This window comes from Saimiri boliviensis, chromosome 2, assembly GCF_048565385.1.
Source record: "Saimiri boliviensis isolate mSaiBol1 chromosome 2, mSaiBol1.pri, whole genome shotgun sequence".
Taxonomy (NCBI): Eukaryota; Metazoa; Chordata; class Mammalia; order Primates; family Cebidae; genus Saimiri; species Saimiri boliviensis.
The window spans coordinates 226,330,438-226,340,891 of NC_133450.1; the positions used below are offsets into that span (position 1 = coordinate 226,330,438).

Sequence of the window (10,454 nt, forward strand, 5' to 3'; positions counted from 1 at the left end):
ATAAAGAAAAAATTATGGATGAGCCAAAGCTGAAGCAGTTTGAAAGAGCAACAGCTATTTTGACAAACTTCTGCCAAGCTAGGCGGAATAGAAATGAAGAAAAATGGATACCAGTTTAAGATCTGTGATTTACTAGTTACTTTCATTTATATCATCACACTGAATTCTTGCAATAATCCGTTGAGATTGCAATTGTCCCTTCCCCAACCCCACCACAATTTGTGGAAAGAGGCTCAGAGAGGAAAAGTAATTTTTTCAAGATCATATAGTTATTTACTATTAGAGGCAGGATTTGAGAGCAGATTATGCTCTTTCTACAAACTTGCTGTTTCCTTACGACATATAGCTGGAAACTATAGAGGTCCTTAATGCCAGCCAGGATTGGAACAACTTCACTGAAACTGTCATCCCCTGGTTTCAGATGCATTTAGCAGTTGCTCCATGTTCTAGAGATGCCTTATATTTCAGATTCTAAGCTTTAGCTATTTCGGATATTATTTAATTTACAAACAAGACTGGCCTGTTGCCTTGGGAACTTCAAATGCAAGGAAAGAATTGGACTCAGTAGTGTTTGCCTGCACATAACCTAACCAAACATAGGCTGCCTTATTCTGATGCATTGCCTCCTTCTTGTTTTTCTAAAAAGATTCACTAACCCTCTGCCAATATGATAAGTGTTGGGGGAAATGAGTTTCTGAATTGTCATTCTAGGAATTGCCTTTTGCAGCTGAAACTTCACCACTTAGTTAAGCCCTCCCCTGCCATCTGCTCGGCTCCAAAACTGCTGCAAAGGTTGAGAGGAACTGCTAAAATTACAAAAAACTGTATCTATGATAGAAATTCCATGGCATGAAATCTTCTCATTTTTACATCTTGTTGAACACTGGCTTTAGAGGACCATACTCTTAAGATCATCAAGGATACTATTGCAAGGTGTCAGGTCTTCAAAGGCAGTTCTTTCATCACTAGACGATTGTTCACATAAGTTCTTCTGAGCCAACCTCACAGTCCATGCTTGCTCCTCTCGCCCCCAGCTCTGGGACCAATCAAGTCTGAGAGAATGAGTTTTGACAGCTTACTATTATCTTAGTCTGTTGGTACATATGAAAGTAACTTACACAGTGCTGAGCACGCAGTAGGCATTGTTCCTCGCATCTAAACGGTAGATCTTCCCTCATGTTTGTGAGCAAATTCATTGTCTTATGCCCTTGTTCAAGAATCCACCTCATTATATTTTCTCTATGTCTTCAGTCTATAATTTGTCAAGAACTGAAGTATTTTTTGTTGTTGTTGTTGTTGTTTTGAGATGGAGTCTCACACTGTCATCTAGGCTGGAGTACAGTGGTAGGATCATGGCTCACTGCAACCTCCTCCTCTCAGGTTCAAGTGATTCTCCTGCCTGAGCCTCCTGAGTAGCCGGGATTACAGGCATCCACCATCACACACAGCTAATTTATGTATTTTTAGTAGCGATAGGATTTCACCATGTTGGCCAGGCTGATCTTGAACTCCTGACCTCAGGTGATCCACCCACCTCAGACTCCCAAAATGCTGGGATTACAGGTGTGAACCACCATGCCAGGCCAAGAACTAAACTTTCTTTTATGATCAGTTCAGTCCATTTAAAGGCCTGGCTAGGACTTTCTTACTCGCTTCCATGTTTTTCTAACATTTACTCACTCAATATGAGTGTTTATTAGATAATTTTTGCCAGTGTTAATGCTTATCAAGGAGATCCAAAGTGTCTTAGGTTATGTTCTCTAGAAGCAGATATTGAGATGGAAATTCTTTTTCTTTTTAAGATGAAGACTCGATCTTGTACTCCAGGCTGGATTGCAGTGGCGCAATCTTGGCTCACCGCAACCTCTGCCTCTTGAGTTCAGGCGATTCTCCTGCCTCAGCCTCTGGAGTAGCTGAGATTACAGGCACCTGCCATCACACCTGGCTAATTTTTGTATTTTTAGTAGAGATGGGGTTTCACCATGTTGGCCAGGCTGGTCTCGAACTCCTGACCTCAGGTCATCCACCTCAGGCCTCCCAAAGTGCTGGGATTACAGGCATGAGCCACTGCGCCTGGCTGAGTTGGGAATTCTTCGGCAAGGGATTTAGTGAGGGAATGCTGCAAAGGTAGGAGGGAAACAGGTAGGGGAAGAAGCAAGGCAATGATGTGATTTCATAGGGCACTATGGAGAGTGAATTGTACCCATACAGGTTATTCTCCCATCAGCAAGGGTGCTGGGCTGTGATGCCCCTGCCATCACCAGTCATTGGTTATGGACCACTCCAAGAGCAAGGATGAATGGAAGCCCATGCAGACTCTCCAGCTTCTTCAGGCCAAGTGTATGAGCCAGTGAGTATTAGTGAATACATACTAGGCCAATGCGTATTAGTGAACACAGCTGTGTGATGACTTTTGTGTGCTCTGGGCACTTTTGCCTTTTAAGGGCTCCTTCTGCATTAAACAATATATTAAAAATTAGGGTCGGTGCCTCACATCTGCAATCCCAGCACTTTGGGAGGCTGAGGCAGGGGGAATCGCCTGAGGTCAGGAGTTCAAGACCAGCCTGGCCAACATGGTGAAACCCCATGTCTACTAAAAATATAAAATTAGCCAGGTGTAGTGATGCGTGCCTGTATTCTCAGCTACTCTCAGGAGGCTGAGGCAGGAGAATCATTTGAACCTGGGAGGTGGAGGTTGCAGCGAGCTGAGATTAGTGTAACTGCTCTCCAGCCTGGGCAAGAAGAGTGAAACTCCGTCTCAGACAAACAAAAAATTAGGATGGTGATGACCCCAACATGTCATCTGAATGCCTGTGCTGAAACCCAGGGGCTGTTTCTGAACCACTGCAGATAATAGCTTTAAAATTAAATTTTATGACTGCATCAATATACATATGAATATAATCTGGGATGGATTATATTTATTAATATATTTTTAGATTTTGAAAGAGATTAAAACATTTTCATGATTTTCTAAAAGTATCATGGGACCTTGGCATTGCACCTACTGTGTGTAACGGGTAAACTGGCCCTGTCAGTGAAGGTGGAATCATGTGGAGAGCCAGCCCTGTGTAATTTAGGGATGCTGGAATGCCAGGTGTGCAGCTGGTTCTATGTCTGGTCTATGCTCCCATTTCCTACCTGCCTAATTCCAACTAACCCTATTACTTTTGTTTTCTAAAGTCCATGCTCTACTGAGACTGTACTGGGTTGAACAGTGTCCCCCCAAAATTTATGTCCTCTGGAACCTCAGGATGTGTCTTATTTAGAAATAGGATCCTTGTAGATATAATTAGTTAAGTTTAGGTGAACGTTCTGAATTAAGGTTTTCCATAAATTAAATGACTGGCGTCCTTGGAAGTGGAGAGAACACAGAGGGAGCGCAGAGTCACAGCCATTGACGATGGAGGCAGAGGTTGGAGTGACACAGCCAGAAGCCAAGGAAAGCCAACTTTCCCAGCAACTACCAGAAGCTAGAAGAAAGTCATGGAACAGTTTCTTCCTTAGAGCCTTCAGAGGCGGCATGGGCCTGCTCACATTTTGATGTAGGATTTCTAGCTTCCAGAATGATGAGATAAAAAAATTTTGCTGTTTTAAGCCACCTAGCTTGTGGAACTTTGATATGGCAGCCCTAAAAACTAATACAGAGTATCTCTGCAAAATGTCTTATATGAATCTCAGGCCTCTCTGGCTTTGACTATCTAGGCACAGTTGGGCCCAGACTCCTAAACTCTTTGCCCATTACTTTCTAGAGCTTGCCGTCCACTTTCCAGCACAGATATTTAGTCCTGCAGTACTGAAGAGCAAGCAGAGAATTGTACAGTTCAGAGAAGTTGCCAAGGCAGCGTTCACCCTACCAGAGCATCTCCCTTTCTTCATTGCATCACACTTACTGTCAGCAGTGCTGGATGCCAGAAGAAAATGGAAAAATCTCTTCAAAGTTCCAAAGAAAATTATTTGCTTTTGAAGACAGGAAGAGGAGAGGAAGCGAGGTGCACTTGTTTAATGTCTTTCTCTTATCCCCAATTCAGAAGGAATAGCCATAAATACCCTGTCCGTAAAGCAAGTCTTTTCTAGTTTTCTAGCTATTTAACAACAGCAACAAAATTGGTTGAGAAATACATGCAGATATGAAGATGATATGCTGCAATAGCTCATAGGCTATGTGCTACTTGAGGAGAAGTACCATATCTTTATACTCGATGCTCAGCATCTAGTACAGTACCTGGAACATCATAATTTTCCAGTAAATGTTCGCTTAATGAATTTATCTGCTATTGTGTTGATTGCCATGCTTATTTAGCTCATGCAGGTCACTGGGCAGATGTCTGGTGCTACAGCACACACACAAACCCTGAAGCTGCATCATTTGAATAGGATCTTGGTTTCTTTGGTGAGATGTATGAATGAATGTTATGTTCCAGGTAGTACCTCTTGGTTTGATCTTGAAAACTCTTAACAAGTCTTCAAGATCAAATACTCTCCACTTATCTGTTGATATACTTGTCCTAAACAAGTAACTAAAGATATAGCAATAATTCAGGAATATCAATACAAAGTCAAATTTTGACAAGGGATATTTTTTATAAGTGATTTAACACACTTGGTTTCTAGTAAGTTTTTGGATATGAAAAGAGATTTTAACATTTACTGAGCACTTAGTATAAACCGGGACTATGCTAAGCACTATTTATGCAGCATGTCACTTAATCATCGTAACTAGCCCATGAGTTTTTAAATTATCATTGCTTTATTGGTGAAAAAAACTGAAATATAGATGGATTAATAAATATGCCCTTATGTGGCAAAGCTGTGATTCAAATGGTTGATTTCCTAATTGAAAAACGCTGTGCCGATGAAGCTGAAGCTTTAGTGTACTGAAAATCATCTAAGGGAGTTTAACAAAAATGCAGATTGTTAGGTTTCACTCCTAGAGAATCAGTGAATCTAAGACAGGCTCAAGAATCTATCTACATCTTTGACTATAACCCAGGGACTTGGATCAAGTGGTCCAGGAGCCACACTTTGAAAAGCACTGTTCTGTACTCGGAGATGCCAAATACACAGTGTGAATTATTTTGTATCCAGCAATATTTTATTCAACACAAGTTTTGCCCTTGTGGATATCTAGCTGTTCCAGCACCATTTATTGTAATAACCATTCTTCCTTCACTGCTTGTAGTTTCATTTCTGTCATAAATCAAGTGCCCATATGTACTCAAGTTCTAGACATGACTCTCCTATTTTATTCTCTCTGTGTAATTCCTATCATCATCCATTGTAAACACACTTTGAGAAATTCTTCTGTGGATCAAAGGACAAGAAACCTTGGAACACCCCATGAATCATTTTATGAGTGGGCATAATATCAGTAAAATTTAAGACAGTCATTTAGAAAGCAATGCCCAACATTTCCTAGAATCCTCATTTAAATACATCTGTATGATCTACCAAGTACAATTTCCGACGTTTTCAGAAATCTGTGTATAGTTCAGTAACACCCAGGAATTACTCTTTTTCCCCTCTCCGTTTTCATTGCTTTTCTTCCCCAAAACCTCTTTTGCCAAATCAGTAGTACAACATTTTGGAAAACAAGTCCTCTTTTACTAAGAGCACCTTATCTGACATTCAAACATCGTTAGGAAAGAAAGATAAAATATAGACTTATAGTATTTATCTCTCAGCTGTTCTACTTTTGAACAAATGTTTCACCTCCCAGCAATTTGCTGTTGTCTCATATAGGGTGCCTGTTGCAAATGTAGTTTGATTCAGTTCAATTTAAAAAAGAGAAACAAACCCCCAACACATTATACATATTTGCCCACTGGAAAAAGAAGCTTCTATTTATATATGGTTTAATACCAGCAAAGTAATTTTGCTCAAGCAAGCTCTTTAAAACAACTTTTATTTTCATAATATTATATGAAACAAGTTAAAAATATTGCATTTGTGATGAATTGCAGGTGAGGAAACTGAGGCACAGAGCTGTGAAATTACTAATCTAATACCATGAAATTTCACTGCATTGCTTTTCAGGGAGTTTTGAGGTTGGAGGCAGTCACCCAGCTGGATTCCCAGGGAAGGCAGAAGCTTTCCATTATAAATGGTTCAGGTTGGCAATACCAGGTTTCCATTTATATCTGTAGTTGTGGATAGTGAAGCGGCGACCAAGCTGGTCACAGGAAAGTGTGTGGGCTAAATGAAGGGTTGCTATTCAGATGATTACAGTATCACCACCTCCAATTCTGAACACTAATATCTCAATAGCATAGAACAAAACTTTTTGTTTTGTTTTATTCTTCAGTATAGGGGATGTGATGGCCTTAGAATAAGCCATGTTATGTGGTATATATCATTTCTCCATTCTCTGTCAGTAAGAAGCCCAACAACTAAGTGTTGAAAGAATTTCAATTATTCTGTAGCCAACTGCCCAACACGTGGGACTTCAACAGACAAGTTGATGATCAACTGGAAAGAAGTGAGTAGGTTTGCAGATGTAAAAAGTCACCCATAGCTACCACACTAATGGCAGAAGTGCATGAGTGTTCCTCTGCTCAGACAGCCTGGGTTCTCTACCTTTTTTTATTTTGAGACAGAGTCTTACTCTGTCATCCAGTCTCAAGTGCAGTGGCACTATCTCGGCTCACTGCAAACTCTACTTTCTGGCCTTAAACAATCCACCCACCTCAGCCTCCCGAGTGGCTGGGATTACAGGCAGGCAGTATCATGTCCAGCTAATTTTTGTATTTTTAGTAGAGATGTGGTTTCACCATGTCATTCAGGCTGGTCTCAAACTCCTGGGCTCAAATGATCCACTCACCTCGGTCTCCCAAGTGTTGGGATTACAGGTGTCAGCCACTGTGCCCAGCTTCTCTACCTTTTGAGCATAATTAGCTGAAATTTTCCTCCAGTAGTGTGCATAATCATTTTAATGACCTGTACTTTCTCTGTGCTAGTCTAGTCATATTTTATTGTTATATTGGAAATAAAGGTCATTATGTTGATGGTTGAAGTGGATGTTTTGGGTAGCTATCATCCCTAACAGGGGAGTGAACAGTGCTGGGGAGCAGGATGGTGAGACATATCTGTAAGAGAAAAGGGAATTCCCTTTGAACATATTTCTCAAGCTTCCCTGATAACATGAGTTAGCTGCAGTGTTGGTTAAACATATTGATTTCCAGGCTTTTCCTTTAAGGATGCTGATTCAGTAAGATTGAGATATGTCCCTGGAATATGTATTTTTAACAACCATGTGACTTTTGTCACTAGAGAAGTGTGGGAAGCACTACTCTATGAAGTATGATTTTGAAAAAGTGGTCAGAGACTGGGGGGGGGGGTCCCTGATTCGCAAATATCCACCATCATTGTCTTGGAGTATTTCTCTCTTTCTTACCACTTTCTCAAACCTCTATTGTGTACCTCCCACTAATTACCATTCAGTCCCACCTGGTTGTCTAATTCTTACCTCAAATTTATCGTGTCCTCATCATTTCACCTCTGTTAACAAGTTCCTTTCCATTTCAGGTCATTCCCATTCTACACACTGAGTCACAGTGGTACCAAGTGATTTGCTATTCCACCCTACATCATACTCTTCAAACCTTTTTATGTTTCCTCATTGCATTTTTTTTGGATAGACTGCCTTCTCTCACTATTCAGCCCATTGCACTACTCTTTCTTTTTCAAGAGTTCACACATCATTTCCTTAGGGAAAGCTGGCTAACCATATGCAGAAAAATGAAACTGGACTCCTACCTATCACCATAGACAAAAATTAAGATAGATTAAAGACAAATATAAGAGCTCAAACTATAAAGATTCTAGAATAAAATCTAAGAAATCCCCTCTAGACATAAGCCTTGGCAAAGAATTTATGACCAAGTCCTCAAAAGCAATTGTAATAAAAATAAAAATTGGCATTTGAGACCTAATTAAAGAGCTTCTGCACAGAAAACAAAACAAAAACAACTATTAAAAGAGTAAACAGACAACCAACAGAATGGGAGAAAATTCTCAAACTTTGCATCTGATAAAGGACTAATATCCAGAATCTACAAGGAACTTAAATCAACACACAAAAAAACCACAACTCCATTGAAAAGTAAGCAAAGGACGTGGACAGATACTTCTTAAAAGAAGACATACAAACAGCCAAGAAAAATATGAAAAAATGCTCAGCATCACTAATCATCAGAGAGATGCAAATCAAAACCACAATGAGATACTTTCTCACATCAGGCAGAATGGCTGTTACTAAAAAGTAAAAACGTAACAGATGCTGTCAAGACTGTGGGAAAAGGGGATGCTTATACACTGCTGGTGGGAGTATAAATTATAGGTTAGTGCAAAAGTAACTGTGGTTTTTGCCATTCAAAGCAATAACAAAAACCTCAGTTACTTTTGCACTAACCTAATAGTTAAGCCACTGTGGAATCAATTTGGAGATTTGTCAAAAAACTAGAAGTAGAGCTGTCATTTGACCCAGCAATCCCATTACCAGAGGTAAATAAATCATACTATTAAAAAGACACATGCATTCATGTATTCATTGCAGCACTATTTGTAGAAACAAAAACATGGAGTCAACCTGGGTGTCCATCAATGGTGGATTGAATAAAGAAAATGTGGGACATATACATCATGGAATACTATGCAGCCATAAAAGGAACAAAGTCAGGGTCTTTGCAGCAATATGGATGCAGCTGGAGGCCATTATCCTAAGTGAATTAACATAGAAACAGAAATCCAATTGCTGCAGTTTCTCCAGACTGCTTTATTTGTCGCGTTGCTCAATAAATTCCTAGTTTTTGGAAGGGAGATGAATGGGGAGAGCCCCTCTTGAGGTTTTGGGGTGAGAGTAGATTTTCCAGATTATTCCATGATAATTTGAAATTTTCACTCTCTGCATGATGGGGGCACATTTCCACTGTATGCTTTTCATGATAATTTTTCTTATTTCCCTCCAAAGTTTTCTCCACTCTGCCTTGTGGATTTCTACAATATTACCTTCAGATTTGGCAATTGTGCCTCAATGAATCAACTGGCAACATTCCAAGTCTTGTATTAAAAATAGTTTTTAAATGAATAAAACCATTCTATTAGTAAATGTAACTATTTTATTTTCTCACAGATTCACCGGAGATGTCATAGATCTTATTTGGGATTTCAATAAATTAAAAAATCACCATGTATGTATAAATATGTCATTATTCAAGCCACCACACTAACCAAAAACTGATATGCCCATTTTTTAACCTCTTACCCTGAGAGATGCCAAGTTCTGTGATTCACTGAATAGAGTCCACATCAGGGGTCAGCAAGCAATAGTTCAAATCCGGCTAGCAGAATTTCTCTGTAAATACATTTTTATTAGAAATTAGCCATGCCATTTGTTTAAGGACTGGCTGTGGCTGCTTTTATGCAACAGCATCAGAGCTGAGTAGTTGCCACTGAGTCTGTATGACCCTCAGCACTGACAGCTTTTATTATCTGGCCCTTTACAGAAAAAATTTGCTGATCTTGGACTAAGGTATGTTTCTATATAATCTGTGGCCATTAATTAGGCTTGAACTCCTTGAAAGCACAGACTATCTCTTATTTCTCTTTGTGTCTTCAGTGCATATCATACTGTGTCTTGTTGGAAAGAAGAGCTCAGGTTCAAATGAAGGAAAGTAACCTAATCGAGCTGTATAAATAATTATGGGTCCCTCTCTCAAAATCTTAAATAATATAAGGAAAAATCATTGAAAACTAGCCATTGGGTGATTTTTAAATAAAAAAAATTTTTTTTTGAGATGGTCTAGCTCTGCTGCCCAGTCTGGCATGCGGTGGCGTGATCTCAGCTAACTGCCACCTCTGTCTCCTGTGCTTAAGTGATCCTCCCACCTCAGCCTCCCAAGTAGCTGGGACTACAGGCACACGCCACCACACCCAGGTAATTTTTGTATTTTTATTAGAGACAAGGTCTTGCCATGTTGCACAGGCTGGTCTCTAACTCCTGACCTCAAGTGATCCAACTGCCTCAGACTCTCAAAGTGCTGGGATTATAGGTGTGAGCCATCGTGCCTGGCTGACTGATTTTTTTTTAATGAGGACAATTTTAGATTGATTCTGAGAAATATCTGTGGCAGAAGGGCAGACTCTGATCTTGGTTCCCTGCAAAGGGTTGCCTGTGTTTTCATTCCAGCAATCCAGGGATGGGAAGAGACCAATGCAACTTTTGCTTTATGAAGAGAATTTTCATACCTTATCCCCCAAAAGTATTTCTTTTTTTTTTTTTTTTTTTTTTTTTGAGATGGAGTTTTTTGCTCTTGTTACCCCCCCAAAAGTATTTCTAAGGATGCCCCTGTGTCAGGTTCTGGGCAGCATGATCAAGAAATAGTTAAGCTAGGATGCTGGGGATATCTGTAGTCTCCACTCACTTTTCCAGCAAGCAAATTTGTTTTGCAATTTGT

At 39.9% G+C, this 10,454-nt stretch overlaps 1 non-coding gene across 1 annotated transcript; it reads left to right on the forward strand.

Moving 5' to 3' along the window:
• The first annotated feature begins 2,776 nt into the window (after positions 1-2,776).
• Positions 2,777-2,844, forward strand: LOC120366483 (small nucleolar RNA SNORD95). Its single transcript, XR_005581137.1, has one exon. It is a non-coding gene; the product is annotated as a small nucleolar RNA SNORD95 (small nucleolar RNA).
• Positions 2,845-10,454: the final 7,610 nt, after the last annotated feature.